This window comes from Malaclemys terrapin, chromosome 6 (genome assembly GCF_027887155.1).
Source record: "Malaclemys terrapin pileata isolate rMalTer1 chromosome 6, rMalTer1.hap1, whole genome shotgun sequence".
In the NCBI taxonomy this organism is placed as follows: Eukaryota; Metazoa; Chordata; order Testudines; family Emydidae; genus Malaclemys; species Malaclemys terrapin.
The window spans coordinates 39,527,754-39,543,269 of NC_071510.1; the positions used below are offsets into that span (position 1 = coordinate 39,527,754).

Sequence of the window (15,516 nt, forward strand, 5' to 3'; positions counted from 1 at the left end):
TGGCAGCGTGCACTTATGTAGATTGACACACACAACTACATCTCAGACCCCTCCAGATATGGCTGGCATCAGTCTACACCCCAGCCGGACACCACCTGGACAAGTAATTCCTGCTCTGGAATTGCAGTCCAACCCAGTAAACATGTCTGAAGGAATAACCTTTGCAACCTCGAAACCCATGATAGTGCTAGTGTCAGACGCATTTGACCTGGGCCAGGGAGCCCACCTCGCAACACTAAATACTGGGGAGTTGTGGTCCCGGGAAGAGTTGGCACTGCACATCAGGGTGGATAAAAATCAGTGATTTAAAAAACAAACAAACAAAAAAAAAAAACATTTTTTTTAATTTAAATCAGATTTTTTGATAAAATCTTTTTAAAATTCTATCTAAACATAGTTTTAATTAAGATACATTATAGCTCAAAGATATCTCATCATGGAATAGGGATTATAAATTCTAATTCGATAGTATGAGCCAATATATTCATGTAATGTTTAAGAAAAGTTTTGTGAATGAGTTCCAATAGTTTATGGATTAGAGACCAAATCTTATGGGGTTCCACAGGCTTCTGTATAGATTATTTAGGTTAATCTTTCTATCTACCCAATGGGACTCAGTGCTCAGTCTAGAAGATACCATCAGAGATGCTTAGTTTTGCAGTTCTCAAACTATAGATTTGTGTCTCCAGAGATAACATGCTTGTTAACAGCAAAATGTTTTAAAATAAATAATATATAGAGGTGAGAAATAACAGACCTCAACGCTATTGTCCCTCTGCAAATTTGTGTACATAGAGTCAATCCCTTACCTCTCTCTAAAAGTGCAAAGTTTCAAAAAGTTCAATGAATAGAAGATTGTTGGGGGTGGAAGAGATCTGGACAAGGAGAAGAAGTCCGGAGATAAATGTGAGAAGGGAGGGACATGCAGTAGAAACAAAAGTGAAACTGTTTGAGCAGCATATTCCACTCTTTCTGAGTGTAGCCTTCATTGATTTGAGATCTACCGTACCATTCTCTCACTAGAAGGGAAAACCTATAATGGCAGCAGGCCGTAAAAGAGACTCAAAATGCAAACAGTGCAACAAAGAAATGCAAGGCCTGGTCGCCCGAATGAAACAACATCATGAGAAGTGTTCCTTCTCAGGAGGAAGCAGTGTTGAAGATGATGAAAGGAACATGTCTGAAGATGCCGGATCTTCAGGTTGGTAAACTTTTTTATTACATACTTCTTTCTTAAGGACTGCCTGTCTTCCTTCTGGACTCTTCTTGAATTCTCATGTTTGAGCAAAAAATATAGTTGTTACTCTATGGTACTATCATTTTAGATGCAGTTGTGATGATAAATAAATAGCTGAAATAGGCAGATCATCCTTTTACAATTTCACTTTTAAAGTAGTATTGAGCGTCAGTGAATGCAATGAGTAATACTAAATGAGCAATATGGTAATAATAATTAAATAACTGCATTGACTTATTTTGTTTAGGAGAATCCATCCTCAACATACAGGATTCTGAAGACTATCCACCTCAAGTTCACCATCATTTTCTATAGTTTCAGAGTTATCTGCCAATGATTGTGTTTCAGTCAAATCATGTATGTCACATAGCCACAGTATATCACTGTAGCAAAAAGAAAAAAAAATCTCCATCATCCAGAAACAACCATAGATAAGTTTGTGATAAGAACCAGCAGAATAGAAAAAGAGGTAATTGATGAAAAAATTGTCTGGTTTGTTTATGCAACAAACTCTCCTTTCTAGAGGGTAAAATTGTTAACCTGAGTCTTGATGGGTGTTGCAATGTCCACAATGATCCTGTTGTATGTGCTTGTGTGACAACAGAAGAAGGGAATGTCTTCCTTACGGAAACAATTGATACATCAAGAAATGCACACACAGAATACTTACAAGAAGTAGCAGTAAAAGCTATAACAAACGATGAAAAAAATTTCAAATGTTTAGTATGCAGCTTGGTCACAGACAATGCTGCAAATGTATCCAAGATGAGAAGAAATTTAGAAGAGAGTGAAGTGAGTCCTAAGCTAATAACATAGGGTTGCGGTGCTCATTTGATGCACCTCGTAGCCACAGCCTTCAGTGTTCCAGAAATAAAGGCTAATGTTGTTGAAATTGCAAAATACTTCCATAACAACCACTTTGCAGCAGCTGCTCTGAAAAAAGTGGGAGGAACCAAGCTAACTCTCCCACAAGACGTGCGATGGAACTCAGTAGTAGACTGTTTTGAGAACTATATCAAGAACTGACCTAATCTGATGACAGTTTGCGAACAAAATTGTGAAAAGATAGATGGCGCTGTCACAGCCAAAGTTCTCAACATTGGGTGTAAGAGAAATGTTGAACACATGCTGAGTATCCTGGAGCCTTTTTCTGTAGCCTTGAACAAAATACAGGGAAATAGCTATTTTATTGCTGACACTGTTGAAATTTGGAAGGAAGTGAGTGAGATCTTAAAAAGAGAAATATGTTACATTACAAGTATTAAAAGTTACATTACAAGCATTAAAAAAATTAACAGGACAAGCACTATCTCTAGCTCATTTTCTTGCAAATATTCTCAATACTGGGTACCGGGGTCAAATCTTAACTGCTGAAGAAGAGGAGTTGGACATCCAGTAATCATCCCTCCATAATGTCAACTATAATAAACTTCAGAGCTAAGGGTGAACCATTCAAGAAATATATGTTTGCTGATGATATTTTAAAGTCACACCTGTGAACTGGTGGAAGTCACTTAAGCACTTGGATTCAGAGACTGTTGAAGTGATAATCTCACTTTTAAGAGCAGTAGTTTCTTCTGCCAGTGCAGAAAGAATATTTTCTTCCTTTGGACTAATTCATTCCAAACTGAGAAATCTTTTGGGACCTGAAAAAAGCAGGAAAGCTTGTTTTTCTTTTCCAGATTATGAACAAACAGGAAAATGAATACGACTGAGTTAGCTGTAGAAGCCAATTTAAATGTCTGTCTGGTGATGTTCTCCTCCTAATACAGCATGGGCAAGAAAATCCTCCAAATATTAATAATTAACCTGTTGAATTTGAGATAGTTGACCTCCCAATGCCTTCATAAATTTGTGCTTCAATTACATTTGGTAAATGAAATAACCAAACAATCATTCATTTTTTGATATAGCTGTAAAACTAATCTGAAAAGTTTTCAAAATAAATCACTTTGAAAGTGTATAGTGTGTACCTTCTAAAAATGAAACCTACATCTATCTCTGAGTTGTGAAGAATGTGTATTAAGTTTACAACAACCAACAAGAATGCACTTTTATGTAGAAATCCACGATTAAATTGAGCCTTCCTGATTAGTGATTTAAATCAATTTGATTTAAATCAAATCCACCCTGTTCCACATCAATGTCAGGGAGCTCGGGGCCATCCATTTGGCTTGCGAAATGTTCCTCCTGCAACTATCCCATCAGGTGGGACAGACAATATGGCCTGTATATTGTATGTCAACAGGTAAGGAGGAGCACTATCCTCAGCCCTTTGTCGGGAAGCCATACACATCGAGGCTCTACATCTCCCTGGTGTCCAAAACAAGCTGGCGGATCGCCTCAGCAGGTTCTCCCTGCAAGTGGTCCCTCCACTCGGAGGTCGCCAGAATGATCTTCCAGAGATGGGGAACTCCCCAAGTGGACCTGTTTGCCACCAGACAGACCAAGAAGTGCCATTGGTTCTGCTCCCTCCAAGGGCTCGACAGCGGATCACTCTCCAATGCTTTTCTCCTGTCTTGGGCAGGCGACCTGATATACACCTTCCCGCCGACCCTCCTAAAAATCAAAAGGGACAAAGCCAATGTCATCATGATCGCCCCTGCATGGCCTTGCCAGCATTGGTTCGGCATGCTCATGGACTTGGCAGCAGCGCCTCCATGGATGCCTCCCAACGGCTCAGATTTACTCTCTCAGGATCACGGGAACCTCACCTCTCTCCATCTCATAGCGTGGATGCTGCATGGCTGAACCTGAAGGAGGAGCAGGCCTGCTCTGGTCAAGTCAAGTGTGTTCTGTTGGAGCATAGAAAACGTTCCACTAGAGTGACTTCCCTGGCAAAGTGGAAGCACTTCTCCTGCTGGGCATTGGAGTGTAGGATCTCCCCTACTCAGTCTTCTCTGCAGTCCATTCTGGACTACCTGCTTCACTTGAAACATCAGGGCCTACCCTTCTCGATCTGGGTGCACTGGCGCTCGTCTCTGTCTTCAATCCCCGCATCCAGGGCAGATCGGTATTTGCACATGAAATGATGATCAGGTTTCTTAAGAGCCTTGAAAGGCTTTCTCCACTGGTCTGGAATCTGGTGCCCCAATGGGACCTTAACCTAGTTCTCTCTAGGCTCACTTGCCCTCCCTTTGAACCTCTGGCCTCTTGTTCTCTTTCATATCTGTTGTGGAAGGTTGCTTTTCTTGTGGCTATCACTGCAGCAAGGCGAATATCTAGTCCTCACATCGGAACCCCCGTACACGGTGTTCTACAAGGACAAGGTTCAGTTGTGTCTCCACCCTGTCTTTCTGGCAAAGGTGGTGTCGCCTTTCCATGTTAACCAGGACATTTTCTTCATGGTGTTCTGCCCAAAGCCTCAAGTGTCCAACGAGGAGAGGTGTTTGCACACCTTGGATGTCAGACGGGCTCTCAGAGGCTTTCATCTTGGATTACTACCAGCATCCGTACTTGCTACGAGTGGGCACAGGTTGTAAATCCACCGATAGTGACGGCCCATTCAGCTAGAGCTCAGGCGTTGTCAGCAGCCTCCTGGCATGAGTCCCTATCTAGGATATCTGCAGGGCTGCAATGTGATCGTTGGTGCACAGCTTCACGACCCACTACGCCATTACCGAGCAGGCCAGAGATGATGCTGGTTTTGGCAGAGCTATGTTGCAATCAACACATCCGTGAACTCCTACCTGCCTCCAGAGATGGTGCTTGGGAGTCACCTAACATAGGATTGACATGAACAAGCATTCGAAGAAGAAAAGTGGTTACTTACCTTCCGTAACTGTTCTTCAAGATTGTTGCTCAGGTCTATTTCATGACCAGCCCTCCTTTCTCTCTGTCAGAGTTCTGGCAAGAAGGAATGGGGGGGGGGGGAGGGTGACGTCCACATGTGCAGGCCACTCCAGAGGATGCCAGAGCCAGTCCTCTACAGATACCACCGAGGAGAAAACTTCCGGCAAGCACACACACCTAACATGGAATGGACATGAGCAAAACATCTTGAAGAAACAACAGTTACGGGAGGTTAGTAACCATTTTTTCATTTTCCAGTAAAGAAATCTTTGGGACCCAACCTAGCTATTGAATATTACTTCAACTCGTGCGTGATCTGACATTGTAATAGCGCCAGTTTCTGCAGATCCTGTCTGCTTCATTAAGGATTTAGAGATCAGCTTTAAATCTATTATCGTATATAACTGATGAGGGTGTGACTACAATGTTTAATCTCTTTCCTCAGGGTGTAGTTCTCGCCAGCAATCTGAGAGGTTGAATTGTTGGCACAGAGAAGTCAATGCTGCACCTGCTTCCCTATCCCCCAGGTCTTTTTTATCTGTCCCAGTAAGGAGTACGGTGTGCAACTGAAGTCTTCTCTAAGTATAATTTCCCCTTCCCCAAAGCATTGCAGTGCTGTAAAGAAGTCGTTAAAGTGTTTTGTGTTTGTTTGGTTGGGAGCATGAACTGAGCCAACTGTTGTTAATAACTCAGCAATTGTGCCGTTCAGCAATATAAATCGTCTCTCCTTAGCCTTAAATTTATGTTTATTGTCAAAAGATACGTGTTTAGCAAATATTATGCCCACTATTTTTTTTTCGTTTTAGCTGAAGCAAATAATGTCCGTTGAAACCTGTTACCTTTTGTGACCCTAATTTGCCCCTCCTGAAAATGAGTTTCTTGAAGTAGAAATCATTTGAGAGAGGTTGTTTTTAAGATCTACCAGGGCTTTTTTCCTTTTAATGGCATTTAGCCCTTTGACATTCAAAGATGTTACTTTAAAAGGAAGAGACGTTGAAAGTAATTATTTAGCTTATTGGGAAAAAAAATCTGAAATGATTGAGATTCTTTAGCTGTTTGATGGCATGAACCCTTGTGTTGCCAGTGGCTCTCTTGTTTCTAATTATGTTTCATTTGCTATTGTGTGCCTGAATATGGCTTGGTTTCTGTTTGTAAACTTTTATATGTAATTCTTGTATTAATCTCCCCTTTTCTCCACATTTCCTTCCTCTCTTCTGCATTCCCCTTACTCTAAATCCACAAATGAATTACCAACATAACATGTAAAACAATCCCCAAAGGCCTGTGCTCTGCTGAACCCGAAACCTCTGTACTCTCCCCATAAGCACTTGGACCTCTTCTCTTGCAATCCAAACGAAGTACATTCTCCACCAATGGGACCTTGAGCCTCTCTGTTAGGGATGGATTGCCATCTGATCATTTGACTTATGGGGCGGGTTTACACAAAACTCTTAAAGGCTCTTCCCCTTCCCCTCTCTATTTTCTCCAATCTCCTCCAACCTTGAAATCCCCTCACTCTCCTCTTATTGTCTTATATTTCCTCTGTTTTAAAGTACAGAACAAAACTATTACTGATCACCCCAATTACATTCAACTTCATACTATTTTCTTTATAACATTAACATAGTTATTGCTCAGATTAAGGCTTTCATTTTAACAACATCCCTTGTTCCCTTTCCATTTATCAGGAGAGAGTTTTTAGAAGGAAGAAAATCCCTTCTCTGACAATGTCTTCGATGGTATTAAAGTTGGTAACTACTGTCAATTTGGGGGGGGGGGGAGAAGAGGAGTTATTTGAGATGTTCTGGAGCTGGTGTTGTTGAATTCCAGTCCCGTTTCCTAAAAAGACAAAACAAGACACTCACAAACAAAAAGGGAGAAAAAAAGAACAGCAAAGATAGAAAATGTAGCTTCTGTCTCTGATGTTGACTCTCACTTGCAACCTTACTGCTGATAAAACACAGGCGTGGCATATGGTTTAATCAGCTACTCAGACCTGGCAAACTTGTACCAGCATCAGCTGTTTTGGGCATTTTATTTAGCTGCCTCTTTTTGGGCACAGGCTTACAGCAGTTTTGCAAAATGATTAAATATCTAAAAGTTGATACACTGCCTTGTGAATTTGGAGTTGCCAATCTGGTTCCATTCACCTGCTCTAATTCATATTAAAAGGAGCTAGGGTTGAACTGTATAGGCATTGAAGAGTCTATCTTTCTAATAAGCTGTTACATTTGAAAATGGCTGTGATTTTAATATATCTTCTCTTTCTATCTCATGATGTTTTGCTTGCACTTTACAAAGGTACAGAGAAATTGCTCAAACAAACCAGCATTTTTAAACTTTCTCTAAATAATTTCAGCAGATTATCAACTGCAGTAGATGCATTTATGAGCATACTTTTGAACTGTAACAACAAGGGTGAGTCTGGATTGTCAAACAGATCAGCATGGAGGCTGAAGTACGAGCAAATGTGTAAAACTTAAAAAACCAATTGTGAAAAATGCTAGTTGGTACAAACATGATGAAACACAGGAACTGCATTATCCACCGCAGATGTAATCCTGGCATTTCTGAACTACAGAGCAGGGAATGTGTGACTTATGCAGTTTTCATTTGAATGAGCATTATAACAAACAAAACAAGACTTTAGGAGTAGGTCTAAGCAGTCATTTTTAAATTTGAATCCTGGAATTCAATTTAAATTCCCTTTAATTAAGGGTTAGCGTGTGACACGTTCTCTAGGGACTCGGCTGCTAAATCTTATCCGTGGAAGTAACCTCTCCCACCATGGAATTTTATTTCCTGGTTACAGCCAAAATAGACTTATAATGAGTGGGAAAATGGAATTTTAAGTGCAGTTTGTGTCTGAAACATTTACATGTATGTTACAAATAGTTCAATTCACTCCCAATTCAATGCTGCCGTTACAATTCACTTTCTTGTCATTGCATATTGATCTCCGTAGCTATTAATACAGTGTGTACCATATTATCTATGTGGAAATTACCAGTCATTAACTAGGCCCAGATGCCATCTTACCTTCCTGTGGGAACTGCCAAATTTTGCTATGCTTTTCAGTCTGGCATGTACCAATTTAGGCCTGTATGGATTCATTCAAATGGCTTGCTATTTGAAGGATCATTCATCCATATATCTTTTGAATATTCCACTGCCAAATTTTGTCTCCTTTTTTGTGTATTCAGAGGTGTGTGTGTGTGTGTGTTACCTTTTTATGTATTCAGGAGTGTGTCTAGGGGTGTGTGTCCTCCCTGTGGAGTTAAGGCATGAAGTGAAAACCTGGTCCCATTGAAGTTAATGAGAGCTTTGCCATTAGTTTCAGCAGGGCCAAGATTTCACCTACAAAATGTTGATCATGTACTAGTCATCAAGTCCTATTTTCACAATAATGCTGTCACAAATATGGAACATTATACAGCTCTCAGTAGGTGACAGAACACCCATCAGTTTCAATGGAAAGTGTGCAATGATTGAGGCCAGTCAGGATTAACATTATGACTGCAGAGTCCAGTAGGAGGAGGGCAGAGCCATTTTTGAAACACATGTACCGTCTTATAATTGGTAAATGTGTCAGGAAAAGTAATGTATAGGTTTATGGATTTAAAAAAATTACAGGTGGTTTATTTATTTGTTTTAGGATTCATGAAGGAATAATAGTGATAGCAAGTACATATTTTATACACACGCATGCATGCATACACAGATAATAGTGGGAATAACCTCTGTTGTTAAGGTTACGTAATTGGTTCCTGCCTATTTTCATTATAATTTAATGAAATTTTCACTGCTGAAACTGAAATTTTCAGTGCTTGGTCTTTGCCCAAAGATGACTTTTCTCAGAAAGTTTTGAGCAAAAATGGGTCATCTGTTTTTGAGTGGGCTGGATGTGTAAGAAAATGCACTTTCTCCATAATCTTATAAATAGCTTTGCATCCCCAAATTACTGAGGATAAAAACTGAAATTTGGCAGGAAAACAGCGTTCACTGAGAAGTACCACGTTTAAGTGCTCTGATGAAAACTGGTTTTGATTTCAGTTATGACTAGTGAAAATCACTCTCCATGTGTGCATAGTACATTTTGAGTGGGGTCTTCCTATGCTTGTAAAGTTCACAGCTAAGGAAGTCTGTGGTGCATGTAGTCTGAGTCAAGGAATCACTAAGCCCTGGTCTACACTGGGAGGGGGGATCGATCTAAGTTACGCAACTTCAGCTATGTGAATAACTGATTAGATGCGATAAATTGATCCCTGTTGGACCGATCGCTGCCCGCTGATCCGGCGGGTAGTGTAGACATACCCTTAACCTCTATGTGAAATCCTGACCCTATTGATGTCAGTGGCAAAACTTCAAAAGGGCCAGGATTTCACTGTCTCAGCCTTTGGAAAAGAGAGTTCCTGCACAGGACTTGAATAATTTACCTACTAGCCTATGGTCTAAACCTGATAGTCAGGGTTAAATGTACATGTGCTAGCAAGCCCTCTGCAATTTTTAAGGCATAAAACAGTTCTGTATTACTTTTGTGTTAATGCATTTAATTATAACAGTCAATCAACTTTCTATTTAATACATATTTAAAATCTAACTTACGACGTCTTTTGCTTTTTTTTCACCTTTTCTTCCCTTTCCTGATTCCACTCTACTTTTTCTTCTTTACTTCCCTATAACTGATCTTGGTACATCTCCACCTGCCTTGTTTTCAGTGCAAGTCCCTGCCCCTTTCTCCTTTTCCTGTTGTTCCCCATTTATTTTTCATTGTGCCAAAGTCCACAGAAACATTTTTTTTTTTTCCAATTGAAACTTACATTCTACAGCAATTGATGACAGTGACCCAGTAAAGTTTTCCTACTCATCAGTGGGGAGGGAATGGTTTAATCTCTACTTCTACTCAGATCCAGAAGAGAAGCTGATGAAAAAACTAGAAGAGGAGATTGAGCCCCAGGAACTGAGGGAAGCTAGAGGATTTGGGGTGGGAGCCATTGAGGCAGAAGACTGGTTAGCACAGAAAACTTTGTGCCCTGCCTTAGGTTTTCCACAATGTAGAGAAATGTATGTTCTGGATTTAACATTTTCCAGGCTCTCACCAGCTCTTGCGGAAGACTTTACATTGCACAGCAACTTTAATTTTGCATGTGCAACCTTTACTTGACTTTATAGTTTTCTGACCTTTAGGTGCATAACTGTGCAGCCTCAATATTCTCAAACTAAGTTTTTAAAATGGAATTATTATTATGGTGGTTGCATTTCTAGGTTGCTAGGTTTTTGACACTCGGTGAATGGGGTATTTCCATGGGCTTACTTGGATATCCTTGGGAAGTAATCCCTTTTATCGTCTTAGGCTTGGTCCACACTGGGGCGGGGGATCGATCTAGGAAACGCAACTTCAGCTACGAGAATAGCGTAGCTGAAGTAGACGTTTCCTAGATCGAACTAAGTTTACTTACTGCGGGTCCACGCGGCGCAGGCAAGCTCCCCCGTCGACAGCGCTTCCTCCTCTCGGCGAGCAGGAGTTCCGCAGTCGATGGGGGAGAGCTTCTGGGATCGATTTATTGCGTCCAGATGAGACGCGATAAATCGATCCCAGAAGATTGATCTCTACCCGCTGAATCAGGCAGGTAGTGTGGACCTAGCCTTATTGACTTGTCACAGAGAAGGAGAAAGCAATCAGGTTTCCCAAATAGGTAGTCAGTTGAGAGAGAGAGGTTGCCCAACAGTAGAGGAAAAACTCATTAGAATTCCATCAAAGGAATCATTGCAGATACTATAAAATTCTCAGCCAGTGAATTACCTTAATTTTGGTGATAAATACAAGGGAACCCCTTTTAAAAAAGGAAAGGAAAGAAGAAGAAAAAAGCCCATTGAAGGAATAGGCCTGGTAAAGAAATATTTTGTGTTCTCCAGAGGTAATAAAACACACTGACATACTTTTAAATAGTTACATTCCTGGTTAAAAAATAAACAGGTGGTTGTTTTTGTTTTGTTTTAAAAGCAAATTATATAAGTAAAACGTCCATTGCGCTAAAAAGGCATAATAGAATGTAAAACTGTCTTGTTGAAGGAACTGATCCTTTTTTCAAAATATCTGTCTTTTGTGGAAGTTGATTAATTTTGTTGTTTATGAAAGTGAAGGACTGATAACACTGCTGGAGCCTAGCAGAAAGCAGGCAGCGGCTTTGCAAAATTCCCTGGGCATCTGTGCGAATTTACCTTGCTCCTGAGTTCTGACATCCCTGCTCTTCCAGTGCTGGGTCCTTCCTGGGATAGTGTGATTTGTGGTTATGGATAAATATGCACTAAAAGGGGCTAATCTTAGAAATACCAAAATCCTATTTACCTACAAACTCAGCCAGGCTAGTGCACTAAACCACTTCTCCCGTAAGACACATTAAGAAATAGGTCCATTGAGCGATTACGTTTTCTGTGCTATAAATGAAAACATTTAATAATACAAGCATGTGAATATCTGTGATGGAAACAAGCTTATTAATATGCAAAATCTCAATGCACTGAACCCAGGTAGTTTTTCATCATTCACTGTGGGGGGAGCACATGGGAGCGGGTGAATAAATTCTTGATTCCATTTAATCAGTAACTGTCCTCATGAGAGGGAGGATGTATGAGCAGATTCAGTATAGTGTCAAACGAGCGAAAAAGGGCTGTTTTAAATATGAAACTGAGAGCTCTCACAAAAGTAATGCTGAATTTAAGGAAAGCCATGTTTAGTATAGAGCAAAATGCTTCTGTGCCACTTGTTTGTGTGTGTGATGGAAGAAAGGATTAAAAATGCAGGCACTGAAAGATTATTTTTACCTGGACATTTGGAGTTCTCTTCTTTCCTCAGTGCATGTGTTGCTCTCATTAGCATGTTGACTGACATTATCTTGCATTGAGATGACAGCACACCCTTTAGTGTTAAATGTATCAATGTTTAAAAAACAACAACAACAAGTCTTTGATATAAAATAGTAGAGAGCTAAACTGGAGTTTTATCACAATTTCTCTATGAAACATCCAAATGCTTTAAAAATGTATAGAGATTTATTTGTTAATTTTTTCATTTTACAGTTGAGAACATACTTACCCTTCAGTGAGAAACCAGTTGCACCAGCAATCAAACTCTGATTTCTCTGTTATGGAGACAAATCCATCCATCAGAGTTTGAGTGCAGAGCTAGGAGTGCTTAGAAAGCACTTTCCCATATGCGCCTGATTATTAGAGCACAGCTGCTCCTCTGGGTAATTAATGTGAGAATGCTGCATTTTTCAGAAGTGTAGCATGTCTTTATTTCCAGGGCCGTGGGACCTCTGTTGCTTCTCTTCTCTCCCGTCCTGAAACACTGTGGCATTTCTCTTAAAGTGGGTGTTTGGAGATGAAGTTTTTTTCTTGTGGGAACCTGATGAGAACAATCAGAAAGGCTTGTATCAGCGTGGGGAGAAACTTGTTGCTGGCACCAGACATCTGATTATTCACTGTGCCCTTTAGCCACCAAATGTGACTTTTCTGTGTTAGCTTGAATAAAGTTCTGAGCTAAGGACCCAGGGTAACATTTTTCAAAAGTGCCTAAGTGTCTTAGAAGCCTAAGTCACATTGAAAGCCAGTGGGGCTTAAGCTCTGAAGTAACTTACTTGCTTTTGAAAATTTTACTCCCAAGCTAGTGTTTTTGTCAATAAGACCCTGTGGAATAGTCACGATGAAATTTTAAAAAGCTTTACATTTGTGGTTTCCATATTTCTTTTTAATTGGGGAAAACAGAGATAATTTAGCAAAACAAACAAAACCAATACATACCACAGGAATTTTATGAGTTTTTCAGTGAAAATGGGACTGTTTTTGAGTGAAAATTCACTTTTAGTCAAAAACAATCATAGGTTTGAGTGAAATGGAAAGCTTACAAAATGTCAACATATGAAATTTTATTTTGAAGATCCATTTTCATATCAAAACAGTTTCACAAGCTTCACTTCAGAAACCTCAATTTCACAAAAGCAAAATTTTGAGGCCTCAAAATGGCCTATAACATTTCAAGTGATATTTTGTATTTTTAAAATAATTGCTGTTTCTTACAGCTGCACCTGTCAGTGATTCTGTCTGCTGTACTCCAGAATGTTGAAATTGTTTTGGACTGTGTGCATTTAAAATGGAAGTCAGTTATTAGATATTATCTGAGGGCCTGTGTAGACGAACAGTTAGCGTGCAGCAAACTGGGATTAAGTCTACCTTGCGTTAGTCTGCCATGCACTAACTGTCCATCTAGATCCTTCTGCTGCACACTAAAAGTTTCCTAGTGAGCTTTGATCTACTCCACTTGAAACAGGAGTAGATGAAAAAGGGTCCTAATTCCACTAACTTTCTGTGTGACATTGAACAAGTCGCTTAACTTCTCTGCATCTCTGTTTCCCCATCTGTAAAATGGAGCCATTTGTGTTTACTCACATTTGTTAAAGCACTTTGAAATCTACAGATTCAGGGTGGTGCTTTCCAAAGCACTTAGTATTGGCCCTACTCTGTTCCCCTTGAGAGCTAACTAAGCCAGCTTTGTGACTCGTTTATGCTGCCGGACTGGTCGCGGCAGGGGCCAGCATCTGGTGAAATATTGCCAGCTACAAAATGCTTAAAAATCATGAATCATATTGAAAAATGTTGCTTTGTCTTTTGCTCTGCCTTCTGAGTTTTAAGCCCCTTAACTCTCAACCAGGACGGGGACCCCACTTCCCCTTTCATCGTGTCATAGAGTTTAAGGCCAGAAGGGACCACCAGATCAGATCTCCTGTATATCACAGGCCACCACCACCAAGCACCTGCACACTAAACCCAATAACCAAAATTAGACCGAACTATTACAGCCCACAGGAGACAAGACTGTTCTGTACCATAGGGAGAGAATAGGAGGGACTGAGGTGCACCAGTGCTCAAGACCCCTGCAATGAGAGGGAATTGATTAAGTGAGGTTAACATCGGCAAGTGACCCACATGCCATGCAGAAGAAAAAGGCACACACAAAAAACCAAACCCAAGGTCACTGTCAATCTGACATGGGGAAAATTGGTTTCCAACCTCACATATGATGATCGGTTAGAGCAGGGGTTGGCAACGTTCGGCATGTGGCTCGCCAGGGTAAGCACCCTGGCGGGCCGAGCCGATTTTATTTACCTGCTGATGCGGCAGGTTCGGCCGATCGCAGCCCCCACTGGCCGCGGTTCGCCGTCCCGGGCCAATGGGGGCGGCGAGAAGCTGCGCGGATGAGCGTTGTGCTGGGCGCAGCTTCTCGCCGCCCCCATTGGCCCGGGACGGCGAACCGCGGCCAGTGGGGGCTGCGATCGGCCGAACCTGCCGCGTCAGCAGGTAAATAAAACTGGCCCGGGCCACCAGGGTGCTTACCCTGGCGAGCCGTGTGCTGAACGTTGCTGACCCCTGGGTTAGACCATGAGCATGTGAGCAAGAACCAGCCAGCCAGCACCTGAGAGAGAAAATGCTCGGTTCCACCTCAAAGCACTGGCCCACTCCATCCAATGTCCCATCTCCAGCCAAGGCCATCTCGGATGCTTCAGAGGAAGTAGACCAAAAAAACCCCAGAATACATTGCGGGTGGGGGAGGGCAGAAATCTATTCTTGACCCCTGAAGGCCATTGGCTGAAGCTCTGGAGCATGAGCTTTAGGAACATGACATGAACCGTAAGTGACCCTCAGGGCTACTGAGCCTTGGCTCACACCATCACAAGCAACTTTTCTAAACTCTGGGTTGGGGAATGGTCATTCTTTTTCTCCTCATCCTCTTCCCCTATCATTCTCATGCCTCTCTCTCCCCTGATGCTCTTTCTTACCCTCCTGCCCTCTTCCCCTGCACACGTTCTACTTCAATCTCGTCTTTCATCCATCTGCCCCTTAGATTCAAATGCCCTCACATTTTTCCTCCCTTTTCATTCTTCTGCCCCCTCATATTTTCCCTCTTTGCTCCCGATCATATTTTGTTTCTCCCTCTGTGCCTTCTCGCTGTTCTCCACTGTCCTTCTCCTCCCCACATTTCCCTGTTCATCCTCTCTTTCTCTTCTGCCTTTCACATTGCCATATCACTCCTGCTATCCCGTCGTCATCCAGATCACCACATTCTACACACTTACAGTATTTCCCTGTCCCCTCGCTGTCACTCACATCATGTATTAAGAATAGGGGCCAGCAATCTTCACTGAAGACAGCCTTGTTTCTCTCCTGTTGGAAGCAGTGGGAGATGGCAGCCATTTGGAATATGGGCAAAAGTTGACAAGAAAGCTACAGGACCATGAGCAGCCTTTTAAAAAAAAAATCTAAAAACCCACATAAAATTGTGACACAATATTGGGAGAGCTGGCAACCATGCTGATTGCCAGTGTGCTAAGCTGTGAGTGCACGCTTTCTCTCTTTGAACAATGATAGAATTTGTTTGTCTAACAGAACACAGACGATAGATCTGTGCTTAGGTGCAATATGTAATAAAA

At 41.4% G+C, this 15,516-nt stretch overlaps 1 protein-coding gene across 2 annotated transcripts in view; it reads left to right on the forward strand.

Moving 5' to 3' along the window:
- Window positions 1-15,516, forward strand: part of APBA1 (amyloid beta precursor protein binding family A member 1) — a 143,043-nt gene that overhangs the window by 73,811 nt on the left and 53,716 nt on the right. The window lies entirely within an intron of this gene.